Here is a 15,372-nt window from a genome sequence, read left to right as displayed (position 1 = left end):
CCGCCTCGGCAGTGCCCAGGGCCAGGAGCCCTGAGCCCTCCGTGGTCGAGGACGTGGTGGTAAAGATCTCATACAATCGGGATACATTGGTTAAACTAGGTAGCGTCTCCTGTGGGTCTAGAGACTGGGACGTCCGGAAAGATAGGACGAGGGCTTGCCCTTTCTGTCAGTTCCACTACAACTTGAGTATACCTGCTCCCGCCCTTCCCTCTGGCCTTAAAACTAATATCCGAGCGGCACTCATTAATGCAAGGTCTATGGTTAAACATGCTGCCGATGTCCACAAATTGATCATTGACGAACAACTTGATCTCCTATTTGTCACCGAGACCTGGCTGAATGATTCATGCTCGCCAGTGGTGGAACTAGCTATCCCTAGGGGGTATAAGATAGTGAGGGAGGACCGTCAATCTGGCAGAGGGGGTGGTGTTGCCATAGTGTTCAGAGATATATGGTCGATTAAGAAGGAGTGTACAAGGGTGATCCCAGAGGCCAAGGTATTAGAATTCTCACTGGCCCTGTCTCCTCAATTTTCTTTAGGTGGGGTACTGGTCTATCGGCAGCCGGGTTCACCAGGCACTTTTCTTAAATATCTTGATGAGATCATTGCCTCCCGGGCTCTCCAGTTCTCCAGGTTTCTTCTTCTTGGTGACCTGAACATACACCTGGAGGACCGGCTGGCTCCTGGGTCGAGGGACCTGTTGGATCTCTGTAATGTTACCCATATGACCCAGCAGGTTCCGGCGGCCACCCATATTGGTGGGCATGTATTAGATCCAATATGTTCGAACTTCGAGCTCAGGGTACTAGTCCCTAGGCCTGTCACCTGATCTGATCATTTTTTGATCTGCTTCAATTGGAACATAGGCCGCTCCACTCTGTCACCTGGTATGGCTGTCAGTCAGTACCCACAAAAGACTAGCATCCCAGCTCTAGCTAGAGCTTTGGCCCTTACATCTCCGGTCAAAACCGCCGACTTGGATGAGGCAGTGGAAAGGTTTCCCAACTGGATCCGCCAGGCAACTAATTCACTTTTCCAGTCCGCGAGGAAGGGCTCCCCCCGAGGCTCTCCCTCCCAACCTTGGTTTAACAACTCCCTCAAAGCTTTGAAAATAACATGTAAAAAATTGGAGCGGGGCTGGTGCCGCGAGTATTGTCCTCGTGCGAAGGCGGCACTGCGGGCCGCTCCGAGGGAGTACTATGCTGCTATTAAAGAAGCTAAAGGCAACTTTTTTGCTGACAGAATTTCTAAAGCTAACAACAATAGCAAGGAGATTTTTGCTATCGTATGCAGTTTTCTATCCCCTAATGGGGAACTTCCCCCCTATCCAAACTCATTCCAATGGTGTGAGGATCTATCAAATTTTTTCACTGCCAAGATACAAAAGATTCAAGATAGCCTACGAACTATCCCTTTAGGACAGTCCCCTCTATCTGATCAGCCTGCCCTATGTCTCACTGTTCCCAGCCAATTTATTTCACATTTTTCCGCTGCCGAGGAGAAAGATGTCCTAGCCATACTCAAATCACTAAAATCTGGCTCTCCGGCAGACCCCTGCCATGCTAGGGTCCTGAGTGGGGTGGCCGGGACAGTAGTGCCGGAGGTAGTGAGGCTGGTGAATGACTCACTCCAATCAGGCAGGGTGCCTGTGCAATGGAAACATGCAAAACTCCTCCCCCTTCTCAAGAAACCTTCCGCTGACTCCTCACTTCTATCCAACTATCGCCCCATTTCCCTCCTACCAGCCTTGGCTAAGGTGTGTGAGAAGGTGGCTTTTAAACAACTGGAGAGATTTGTGGAGGCTACAGGAGCTTTACATCCAGCTCAATCCGGATTCAGAACTGCATTTAGCACTGAAACGGCCTTCGTGGAAATTTCGGAGGCTATTAGGGAGTGTCTGGATGCAGGCGGCAGGGCGGCTCTGATCTTACTCGACCTCTCTGCCGCCTTCGATACGGTACCGCATTTCCAGCTCCTCTCCCGCCTGTCTGACATCGGGATTAATGGTACAGCTTGGGAATGGATTAGATCCTTTTTGGATAATCGTTTCCAACAGGTGTGGATGCCCCCTTTCTCTTCATCGGTTTCCATGGTAGCAACAGGGGTTCCTCAAGGGTCTACCTTGAGCCCCCTCTTGTTCAATATTTACCTCACCCCCCTGATCGGTCTTGCAGAGAGGCTGGGTGCCAAAATTATGGCCTATGCCGACAACACCCAGCTTCTCTTTACCTGGAAGGGGGATGATTTGCAAACAGAGGTGGCCCATCGCTGCTTATCAGCAGTTTTTTCATGGATGGCTCAGCTAGCCTGAAATGTAACGAAGAGAAGTCCGAGGTGCTCCTCTATGGCCATTTTCCACCTGCCTTTAGAGAGTCTCTCTGGCCTCCCGGATTTCCTTGCCCCTCAGGAGACTGCGGTGTTGCAAAAAACCTGGGAATTTGGTTTGGGGGTGACTTACGCTTTCACGAACAAATAACGTGGCTGTCTGGGGTGTGCTTTGGCACACTAAAAGCCCTGAGAAGATTCTTTCCCTTGCTTCCCCGCGCTGCTAGGGAGACGGTGGTCAGGGCCCTAATACTGGCACGCCTGGATTATGCCAACGCCCTCTACCTTGGCATTCCAGGATATCGTCTGGGAAAATTACAGGTTATCCAGAATGCGGCTGTTAGGCTTGTATTCAATATCCCTAGATGCCTAAGCGTGCGCAAGCAGCTGAGTAATCTGCACTGGCTACCTGTTGCCCACCGAGTGCATTACAAAGGACTGACTATGACCCATAAGGCACTTCATGGTCAGGGACCTGCCTATATTGGTGCCAGGCTGTCCCTCTACATTCCCAATCGTCCTTTGCGGTCTGCTATGCAAAGACGGCTGGTTATCCCTAGATTTCGTAGAGCGCGTCTGGGGGATGTCCTTTTCAGTTAAGGCCTCTACGCTTTGGAATGCGCTCCCTGAGGATCTCCGGTATATTGAGGAACTGACCTCATTCAAAAAGAGGTTAAAAACGTATCTGTTTAAACAGTCCATTTAGTCCCTCCGGTCTCCCATGTTTACTTTTCTCCCACGCGCCAGGACACTCTTGAGTAGCAGTGCGCGATGTATAAATTCCTTTATAACATAACTTAACATAACAAGCGACTGGGGATGACACAAGTCACCCGTAATAAGAAAATCAGAGACAGACTTTTATATATGGACTGCAGACTCCCATGTATTATAATAATAATTATGTTCAAGTCCACTAAGAAATAGTGTGTGATGTTAGATATGCTGATGTTCCTGCAGTGACAGTGTCTGATGATAGACTTGTTCAGGTTTGTAGATATTCTGTGTGATAACTGTGATGTCCAGATTCCCACAAAGATAGTGTGTGATGATAGTTATGATCAAGTTTCAGTAGAGATACTGCATGATTATAGTAATGCCCAGGTCCACACATACATAGTGTGTGATGCTAGTTATGTTCAGGACCACAAAAAGATTTTGTGTGATTATAGTGTTGCATGATTCCAGTAGGGTGAGCGTGTGATTATAGACATGACTAAATCACCAGTGAGATAATGTGTGATGATAATCAGGTCCAAGAGACCACAGAGATAATTTGCGATTATAGTGATGCCAAGGTCCGCAAAAAGATAGTGTGTAGTGGTAGTTATGTTCAAGTACCCAGAGAGATTGCACTTCATTACAGTGATGCTCAGGTCCCCACAAAAGTAGTTTGTAATGATAGTTATATTCACGTTGACGCAGAGATTGTGGATGAATATTGTATTATCAGAGTCACTACAAAAAAATTATTGAATAAAGTGAACAGCCTCAGACTTGTGTATTTTTTGTAGGAATGTACATTAGTTTGGCTTTGGGAAATATTGCAGTAATATGTGTTTCCAAACACTGGAGTGTTTTACTGGTCACAGTTTCCTTTCATTTCAGTATGGCTAAGAGCACAACCTGCAATGTGTACTATTAATTGTAGGGCACTATTCATGGGATGCTAATTCACATTTATTCATCTACTGCCAGAGATTAATTGTATTTTTGACCTGTATTATGCTTATACCCCATCCATCATCAGCCTTTTTCAATGTGACTATAAAATATGTTTCTTAACACCCATGTACCGTGCGTAATTCATTTATTTGTGGTATAGCATTGCACATGCTGGTCTGAAAACAAATATGTAATGTCCACCAACCTATCCACACAACTTTTAAATACTGACCATGTCTGAGCAATATAGTAGTTAAATACATATATTGATGTGCAGTTATTGCAGGGATTCTGCACATATGCAGAACTATGCACAGGAAACCAGGACCTCTGTGTATAGTGGTGTACCAACTACCCACCTTAGTGCCCATAACCCCAATCCAACTAGCTATAGTGTCTCATTCATTCTCTGTACTATAGCAAAACTACCAATGATTAGACAACCCAGAACATGTAAATCCGACTGTCTCAGGAATATTGTCCACAACATGACAACACACTTGTCCACAACATGAGTAATAAGAGACAAAGTATAGTTTAAAATGTGTATTTTAACTAACGTGCTCTGAAATGCAGTACACATGCCAGTACTATCAGCATAAGGCATAAACACAATATAGCCAGCATTGTTACAATTCCATAGAAAATAAACGGGGATATCGTTGTGTTGAGCTAGTGGAAAACGGCCTACTGTGCCTTGCCACCCACCCTGTGCTAGGAACTAGTTTATTTAAAAAAAGAAGACCTCTGGGCTTTGTCGGGGGGACCTCATACCTTCAAGTCTAGATGCAAATGTTTACATCTCCGGACAAGCACAGATCTTATCTCTGGAAAGATTTTCTCTGAGTGTCTCTAACCTGCATGCATGCAAATTTGAAAAGCACTCGATATTCAGCAGTGCAGCTGCATTTTTGTGTTATGTCTAAGTGTGGGGGAGTGATCACAGCAGAGTAACAAGCGACATTGTTTTTAGACCTTGAACATCATGTGCAAAGGAAAACCACATAGTATAGCAATGAACGTGAAAAGCAGACAGTTTTCATGTGAATATGCACGAGCTGAGGTTTTGCGAAAACAAAGTCTTTTGGTAACGTGCGCAATAGCAGCAACACGGCAGTTAAGTTTGTGCCAACCTTTGCTAACTTGGCAATGTCCAGAGTGAATCCAGCAGCCTCACTGCACCCTCCCCTGGTAAGTCCATTGGATGTAGACATAGGACAAACACAGAGTTCAACAAGTGAGAGAAAAGTTCAAGAGCATCTAGAATTTGTTGAATTTTGAGAGAAAAAAAGAAGAAAATTGTAAATAGGAGCCAGGCGAAAAAAATAATTTGCTAAAAAATAAAAAAAAATCTGGCACAGACGTGTACTGTGTGCCAGCCATCTTTATCTATTAGAGTGTATGCGCAATAAACCGCAACAGCCTCCTGAAGGAAATCATTGACATAGGTAGCAAAAAGTGATGCCTACCAATTCAGCAAGCTGTATGAGCATTCATGTTCTGCACAATAGGGGGTGTCCATGAGCATCGCGGGACAACTTGCCTGTTATTCAATGCAGCTGTGTTGTAGGAGATTCTGCGCAGATGCACAGACATTCCTTTCTGCCAACACTCCAAGTGCAGCTGCACAGCCATTTGGGAAACTCTGGAACATTCTTGCCCATGGGCCAATAAGGGACCCATTAAAAAGTTGTAATCCGGGGCCAAACATAACGTATTGGAGAGGCAGACATACAGCGCCCATGAGAAGGAGCATCATAGACAAAGCAAAGCGGAAAGACAATATATAAGCCACACTGAGAGTAGCCGGGGCAGTATGCCAACACATTCAGGCACACTGTTACAGAGCATTTGCAGCTGGTCTGGGCTGTGTAGGACCACAAGAGGTGCAGCGATTGCAAAGCAGGCAAAGCAATAGAAGTATTCCAGTGGCTATAGCAATTAACAGAGGTAAGCCACCAAAGACGCTGAAAAAAATAGAATGAATAAAGACTTGAATCACACCAAATATAGTCTGAAATGAGGTCACAAGGCCAGAGTCAACAACCTTAAAAAATTTGCCAGGCCTTGGGTATAAGACTCATTGAAAATGCAATGAATCAATTCAATGAAATGTAGTCGGAGGTAGGTATGTAGAAGGGCCTAAATCTCAGAATTGGTGCTAGCCACCTACAGCATGGATGTCTCGCATGCAGATGTAAGAGGGACTTCCTGTTGGAATAATAACGCTCTTATTCTGCTCACTTATTGAAGTCTACTTTCAAAGTTGGTATGGAAGGCCAAATCTAATTATCGAGCTTCCCATGCAGGGGCGGAAAAAGCACATTTTTACAGCAAACTACACGCTGTGAAACTGTCACAATGTATGGTATGCCAGCCAGCAAACAGCAACATTCTTTGTTATGCGAAAGAAGATAGCTACCATTAGCAAGCAGGGTGAAAGTGAGTTTTATAGCTGGGACTGAAATAGCTTTTAAAACCCATGCAAGATTCGGGCGGTAACACTGCAGGCCCTGTGTCACTGTACGTTTTTGCAAACAAGGGAACAACCCATTGTAGAATCACAGGATTCCCCTGTAAGGTATAACTCCTTGTCATTTTGCAGGCATCTGTATGTGAAAGGCGAGGACCACACTTCTTGCAGGAAATCGCTACCTAAGGGTTCATAGCGACCTTGCGGGTAATGCTTCATGCAGGAGCTAAATGTAAACAAAGAGAACGGTAGAGAATTAATTCCATGTATGAGCCAGACAACAGAGTCAGTTTCAGCCACAGAGAACGGTAATGGGTCTATCTTTTTAATACGTAAAAAAAGTGTACGTTGCAGCTTTCATGGACATAAACTGCTGTTTCTCTGTCAAATTAAAAGGCAAAAACAAAGCAGATGCGTTTAAATAATTTCATGGTATTTAAGTCATTTTTAGAGTCTGCAAAGTCCATACAAACTGCATTAATGAACGCAATTGATTTTGACCATTATATAACACATCATCTTGAACAATATCAACAACAGATGAAACAATATTATCTAAGGTGTAAATGCGGGAAATCAGTATGTTAATACTGTTTTCCACAACAGCAAGTACCTTTTCTAGATTTGTCTGAGCTTCTTCCCTTAAACCGCATTCAGCTTCAATTTGTGATAGCTTCCATATTTCATTTTAAGATGCGTAAATAAATCTTTTTGTTCTAGGACCAGGAAGCCCCTTGATAAAGTCGGCCAAATCAATGTCATTAGATAACAACGATAAATGCTGTTTCACGGACAATAGGGATGAATGCTGCAACCAATTTTGGCATAATTTACCTACAGAATAGCTGTTATCCGAATGTGTGTTAGAAAAACGTGGATCAGGTCTAACCTGTTTGTAACCAGGGACTGCGTTATGGAAAACATGATTTGCAGGCATCAGAAGTTGTCTGTGTCAGGATTCACTGTTGCGCCTACCTAAGTATTAGACCAAAAACACTACATTTCCCGTGGGCCTGGGGGGTTTGACTACAACTCCCATGATCCTTGCTGGCCATCCGGATATAGCGCGGCATGCCCGTAAGGAAGGCGTACCTGATTTTGATCATCGTGAGCGGGGGAGGCTGCTCTCTTCCTTCTGAACTGTTCCTGTGTCTCGTTTGCAGAAGGAGGATCGGTGTGCGGAGTGTGGCGTTGATCTGGTACTGTTCTCTGCGCTTGGGTATTCAGAGCGGGTAGCTCTAGTATCAGTCGCAGGTCCGATTTGTTTTCTTTTTCCTCGTTGAGTTCTGGCTCATTTATTATAACTGTGCTCTCTCGGGTTACGAGGGCCTCAGTTGCTCCTGTTTATGTTTGAGGAAAGTTCTGTTCTGGCGCCGGTGGCGGTGGCGGAATGTAGGGGGAATAATATCTGCATTACCGTCACGAAGATGTAGCATATACTTCTATGAGTTGTGGAATAAGTACCAAAGCGGACAGCAGTGGTAGCTTACCACACCCTACCGTGTTTGGGTTACGTGATCTTGTTGTACTGAAATATTACTCTTTAAACTAACCTTTGCAGATGAGAGTATCTGTTATCAGTTAGGGAAAATAAAAGTTCCTTTTCTTGTTGGGTAGAAAAAGTGCTTGCTTGGTTATTTTCCTTGGTTTCGGACGACTGACTGCTGCCTAAGTTTCACTTGGAACCAAGTTGTACTTATTTCCGGATTTTGTTTCAGCCTTAGGGGGTATGTAGTTCGTATTTCACACTGCATACGAATAGGCATTGTTGCTGCTGAATGTATGTAGTAACGATTGTCCTTGTATTCTTCAGGAATAGAAGGTGCCTTGTGAGAGACCACTGCATGGATGAAGATAATGCTTAAATAGCACAGGTGACCTCTATTTCCCTTAGCGAGAATATAATGAGAGTAGGATTTACGTACTGTTTTAACCCCTTCCATGCTCATGACGGAACGGTTCCGTCATGAGCGTCGGTTGAGCTGTGCTCATGACGGAACCGTTCCGTCATGGTTCCATAAGCTCAATGGAACGTTCAGCACAGCGCGAAAATTCGCGCCGCGCTGAAGCGGTTAATCTGCTGTGTATTTTGTTTTACAGCTTCCTTTTCCCTGCAGCCCCCTTCCTTTCCCTTCCCGGTTTTTTCCCCTTTGGGGTTTTTTCCCTCACCGTATCACTTGAACACCCTGTGATTATACATTCGAGGTGTTCGGGAGGTCCGGAGGTGGAGCTTTGTCACGGCGGGCGGATCCTGCGGAGTGGAATCCTGACAGAATCAGGTTCCCAAGTATTGTACTCTGGCCTGTCCTTTCGTAGTGACAATGGCGTCCATGGAGGATGTGTTGCATCCATTGGTATTAGTCCAGCAGGAGTTGGCCTCATCCAAAGCAGAGACTGCCGCTTTGAAAGACAAGGTGGATCAACTTACTAGAAATCCCTTTAATGCCTCTTCCACTGCACCTGCCATACAAGTCTCGGTACCTTCACCCATTCCCTTGGCCAATCCCAAAAGATTCTCAGGTGACCCTCGTAAAATCCAGGTGTTTTTGACTCAGGTATTGTTGCACTTCTCGTGCAAACCGGCCTCCTTCCCTACATATCACTCAAGAGTGGCTTTCGCCATATCATATATGGTGGGGGACGCTGCCAATTGGGCGGTGCATTTAGTCAAGAATAACTATGCCATCCTGTCAGATTGGTCTTCGTTTAGAACCAAATTTGAGAAGGTATTCGATGGTAGGGCAACTACATTTAGTGCGGACAGGGAACTCCTAGAGTTGAGACAAGGGAAAAGTGAGTTGATTACTTATTTGACCGCATTTAACCGATTGGTGGCTGTGGCTGAATGGCCGGAGGAGAAAAGGATGTCTCTTTTCTATCAGGGGTTAAAGGAGGATCTAAAAGATGTGGTGGCCCAGATTGACCCTCAGCCAACCACGTGTGTGGACATGATTAATCTGGCGTTAAGGTTAGATAGCAGGATGTCAGAGAGAGGGGGAAACAGGAGAAGATGGGAAAGAGGATCAGTTGGTTTCGAACGTTCCCCCCGTAAGGTATCAGGGGGATCGGACAATAACCCTGAACCCATGGAAATCGGAGCCCTCAGAGCACCGTTATCTAGAGAAGAGAGAGAGGTCAGGAGAACACCAGGATTGTGTATGTACTGTGGGAAGAAGGGACATTACGTTAGAGAATGTCCCACCAAACCCAAGACATCTAGCACTGGGAACAGATTTAAGAGAGTGGCTGTATCATCCACTGTGGCCGAGATGGAAAAACCAGAGAATCTTACTACAGGTATAGAAGGGAATCAGGACTGGAAGCTCACTTCTTTATCCACTGTGGGAATAGGAGAAACCGAATCTCATTTAGTGATAGGAATGACTCTAGAATGTGAGCATGAGTACCATCGTGTTATGGTTATGATAGACTCAGGGGCAACAGGCAATTTTATCGATGATGGTCTGGTCTCTCGCCTGGTTCTACCTCGTATCTCGAGAGAGAAACCCGAGGAAGTCTTAGCAGTAGACGGGCAGCCTTTAAAGTCAGGTCAGATAACAGAGAGCACAAGAGAGGTAGGTTTATCCGTGGTAATGCAAGGGAACATACACGCTGAGCTTTTGTCTCTAAACATCATTGCAGCTCCTCAGTATGAGGTGATCCTAGGCATGCCATGGCTATGCCACCATAATCCTGTGGTAGACTGGAAAAATAAAACGTTCCAGTTCTTGCCCGACTTCTGTCAGGACCATATGGTGCCATGTCCTTCTGCTCATGTTGCTGTTTTCACCACCCCCTATCTGGCGGCAACTGCGGTAGAAACGAATGTTACGCATCCTGACGAGTACAGTCTCTACAGAGATGTATTCAGTGAGATCAAAGCTGAAGCTTTGCCTCTCCACCGGGAGTACGATTGTCGTATAGATCTGGTGGAGGGGGCCACAATCCCTACTCGGTGGAGTGGTGTGGCTCACTGGTTAGAGGCGGCAGACCCGTAAGCAGAGAACGGCCCGGGACCAGGGTTCAATCCCCGACGCGGCAGGGTCATGGACCAGGGTCAAACGGACTAGATAATTCTCGCCTCAGTGCCTACTCTAACCAGGGAACACACTCAGCAACTCTGGGCATTAAGCTTGCCTCATCTCTACAACGGCCCCCTACAGACGCCGGGAATGCCTGGTTTCACCTTGGAGATACCCAGAAAGGGACCATCTCACAGGGAAAACCAGGACGGGTTCCCCAGCGGTCTTCAGCGCCAGGATACTCCTTGGAGTCACAGTGCGCTTTACAAGTACACCCACATTTACATTTTACATTTACTTGCAGGGTGTACGCTTTATCCGTTCCAGAAACAACTCATTTGAAGGAATATATAGATCACTACCTTCGTTTGGGGTTTATCAGACCTTTTTTTTTTGCAGAGTTTTATATAGCGCGAACTAGACCCGAACCGAATCAGGTATCAGAGCGCTTTACACATTTTCCAGTTACGTTACATGAGGACACACTTTCATTTTTAGGCACGCGGAGATTAAGTGATTTGCCCAGAATCACAGGAGTTTTTGGCGTCGTTACCGAGACTCGAACCCCTGTTCCTCCAGGTCCGAGGTCGAGCGCCCTAGCCGTTAGGCCAACTCCTCTCACCTTCCCGATCCCCGGCAGCATCCCCTCCGTTCTTTATTGCGAAAGCCAATGGGGACCTAAGGGCTTGTGTGGATTTTCGATTCTTGAACAAGAACACCATCCGCAACCGTTACCCTCTCCCCCTCATTTCCATTTTGCTTGACCAGGTGAAGGAGGCTAATATCTATACCCGTTTGGATTTATGGGGGGCCTATCACCTGGTCAGGGTGCGCGAGGGAGATGAATTGAAAACGGCCTTCTAGACGCGATATGGCCTTTATGAGTATTTGGTGATGCCCTTTGGGCTTTGTAATGCCCCTGCGGCTTTCCAATTTTTTATTAACGACGTGCTGAAGGACTATGTGGACCACTTCGTGGTAGTATATATAGATGATATCCTGATATACTCCCAAGAAGTATCACGTCATACAGAACAAGTGTGTAAAGTCCTGGAGAAACTGAGGGAACACAGTCTATATGTAAAGCTGAGGAAGTGTGAGTTTGGTGTACATGAAGTGGAATTCTTGGGGGTGAATCTCAGCCCTAAGGGATTGCAGATGTCAGAAAGGAAAGTCCAGGCGGTGCAGGAATGGCCAGCACCAAAAAACGTGAGGGAGGTCCAGAGCTTTTTGGGGTTCGCCAATTATTATCGCCGTTTCATCGTGCAGTTTTCACAAATGGCGGTTCCCATCACCAGGTTGTTGAGGAAAGGGGCACCATTTGTATGGACCAGAGAGGCTGATGAGGCATTTATGACTTTGAAAACAGCATTTATCACAGCTCCTGTGTTGGCACACCCTGTAGTCGAACATCCCTTTGTGGTAGAAGCTGATGCCTCAGATGAAGCGATAGGGGCTGTGTTATCTCAGAGGAATTCGCTTTCTGGACAGCTCCATCCGGTGGCATACCTGTCTAAAAAACTGAGTCCTGCTGAGATCAATTACACAATAGCAGAGAAAGAACTCTTGGCTATAAAGTGAGCTTTTCAGGAGTGGAGGCACTACCTATGGGGGGCGTGTCACGCGGTGACAGTCTACACCGATCACAAAAACCTCCAGTATATGTCTTCGGCTAGACATTTGACGCAAAGACAGATGCGCTGGATGCTCTTTTTTGCTGAGTATAACTTTGTGGTGACTTTTAGACCTGGCATTAACAACAGAAAGGCCGACGCTTTGTCCAGGCAAGTGATGCAAGCAGAGCAAGAGGAGGAAGTTCCTCAAGCTATCATCCCTGCAACAAAGGTGTTGTGTGTGGTTCGGGCGGAGAGATTCCTTGAAGAGGTTAAAGGCTCCAGGTCCTTGGGGGCGTAGAAGCAATGGGCTGCTGGCAACTCCGGAAGGGTTGTGAGACAACGGCTGCCTTTCCAGGGAGACGGTCTGTACTTACCAACAATCGAGCTACAGAAAAAGGCTTTTTTATGGTGTCATGCAGCACCCATGGCTGGGCACACAGGCATTACCAAAACAGTGAGTCTGCTTAGGAGGTATTTCTGGTGGGACTCCTTGGTTAAGGACGCAACTCAGTGGGTGAGGAGCTGTGAGGAGTATGCAAGAGCTAAAAGGGAGACTACCAAAAAGAAAGGCCAACTGATGCCCATGCCCACTCCTGCTCGCCCGTTGCAGAACATAAGCCTGGATTTCATAAGGGTCTACCTGTTGACCAGGGGTGTACAGCTATTTTAGTGGTGGTAGACAATCTAACCAAGATGGGACATTTTATCCCGTGTAGAAACCTCCCCACGGCCAGCCAAACTGCACATTTACTGGCTTCTCAGGTCATACGAATACATGGCATTCCTCAGGTGATTGTGTCTGATAGGGGACCACAATTCGTTGCTCGTTTTGGAAAAGGTGGTGTCAGGCTCTCCCAACAAGCTTCCATCCACAGACTGATGGGCAGACTGAAAGGCTAAATCAGACTCTGAAAAAATATCTGCGATGTTATTCTAAGGAGGCTCATGAATCCTGGGTTAAGTTGCTATGGATGGCCAAATTGGCATACAACAATGCTTGGCACAGTTCTACGGGTATATCACCTTTCAAGGCCAATTATGGTTATGACGCAAATATGTTACCCATCAATATCCCTACAGATCTAAGTAATCAGCCTACTGTGATGGAACACATCCGGGCATTGAGGAAAGTGCATAAAAGTGTACAAAAACACTTGATAAAAGCTAAAGAAGTGTACAAAAGTTGGGAAGATGAACACAGAATTCCGGGTCCTCAGTTCAAGGTGGGGGATAAAGTGTGGCTGTCCACCAAGTACATTCGATTTAAGCTGAGAAGTGTGTTTCACCCTCGTTTCATTGGTCCCTATCCAATTGTGAGGCAAATCAACCCTGTGGCGTACAAACTTAAGTTGCCTGGTTCTTTGAGAATCCACCCGGTGTTCCACGTCCATCTGTTGAAGCGGGCTCTCACTTCTCGCAGGAGAGTGCCCCGCCTTTGGAATGCGACGGGGGAATTGAATATGAGGTGAAAACCATACGTGACTCGAAGTTGCGTAGGGTTGTGCTTTGGTATCTTGTTTCATGGAAAGGGTATTCTGCGGAGGATGATTCCTGGCAGCCTTGGAATCATGTGAACGCTCCTAGGGCTATCCATTCCTTCCATGCGAGATTCCCTTCCAAGCCTGGTCCTAGGAGGCGCTAGGGAGGAGGGCATACTGTCAGGATTCACTGTTGCGCCTACCTAAGTATTAGACCAAAAACACTACATTTCCCGTGGGCCTGGGGGGTTTGACTACAACTCCCATGATCCTTGCTGGCCAGCCAGCTATAGCGCGGCATGCCCGTAAGAAAGGCGTACCTGATTTTGATCATCGTGAGCGGGAGCGGCTGCTCTTGTCCTTCTGAACTGTTCCTGTGTCTCGTTTGCAGAAGGAGGATCGGCGTCCGGAGTGTGGCGTTGATCTGGTACTGTTCTCTGCGCTTGGGTATTCAGAGCGGGTAGCTCTAGTATCAGTCGCAGGTCCGATTTGTTTCTTTTTCCTCGTTGAGTTCTGGCTCATTTATTATAACTGTGTTCTCTCTCGGGTTACGAGGGCCTCAGTTGCTCCTGTTTATGTTTGAGGAAAGTTCTGTTCTGGCGCCGGTGGCGGAATGTAGGGGGAATAATCTCCGCATTACTGTCACGAAGATGTGGCATATACTTCTATGATTTGTGGAATAAGTACCAAAGCGGACGGCAGTGGTAGCTTACCACGCCCTACCGTGTTTGGGTAACGTGATCTTGTTGTACTGAAATATTACTCTTTAAACTAACCTTTGCAGATGAGAGAATCTGTTATCAGTTAGGGAAAAGAAAAGTTCCTTTTCTTGTTGGGTAGAACAAGTGCTTGCTTGGTTATTTTCCTTGGTTCCGGACGACTGACTGCTGCCTAAGTTTCACTTGGAACCAAGTTGTACATATTTCCGGATTTTGTTTCAGCCTTGAGGGTATGTATTTCGTATTTCACACTGCATACGAATAGGCATTGTTGCTGCTGAATGTATGTAGTAACGAATGTCCTTGTATTCTTCAGGAATAGAAGGTGCCTTGTGGGAGACCACTGCATGGATGAAGATAATGCTTAAATAGCACAGGTGACATCTATTTCCCTTAGCGAGAATATAATGAGAGTAGGATTTACGTACTGTATTAATCTGCTGTGTATTTTGTTTTACAGCTTCCTTTTCCCTGCAGCCCCCTTCCTTTCCCTTCCCGTTTTTTTCCCTTTGGGGTTTTTTCCCTCACCGTATCATTTGAACACCCTGTGATTACACATTCGGGGTGCTCGGGGGGTCCGGAGGTGGAGCTTTGTCATGGCGGGCGGATCCTGCAGAGTGGAATCCTGACAGTCTGCCTAACTAAGCATCCTAGTAGGTCTAAACTAGAGACATTAAATGTTATATTCTGAAATAAAGCTTGCTGTTCCTCAATGGAATAATTGGTATGCAAGTTACAGTTAATATATGTAGCCAGAGTAGGAACGGTTGGGGCATTCATCTGTTTTGCAGTCGCCAAACCAAAACAAGCAGTTTGATAAATCGAATCATTTAAAAATAGAATTTGTGTTGGGATGAGGCATTCACAATGTAAAGCTTCAGTGCTGTGAACCTGCCAGAATCTAGAACCCCAAACAAATTTTAAATCAGCGGTGGCCTTCCAATGTTCATAGCCACCAACTGATAATTTATGAATAAAGAAATTGGAATATAATAGTTTTGTGTGGGTTAGCATTACCTTGGGAGGAGATGAAATGTTTAATTTAAAATGAACTCTGAGTTGGACATATCAAA

The sequence above is a fragment of the Lissotriton helveticus genome, chromosome 7 (assembly GCF_964261635.1).
Source record: "Lissotriton helveticus chromosome 7, aLisHel1.1, whole genome shotgun sequence".
Classification (NCBI taxonomy): domain Eukaryota; kingdom Metazoa; phylum Chordata; class Amphibia; order Caudata; family Salamandridae; genus Lissotriton; species Lissotriton helveticus.
This window is presented reverse-complemented; position numbering follows the sequence as displayed.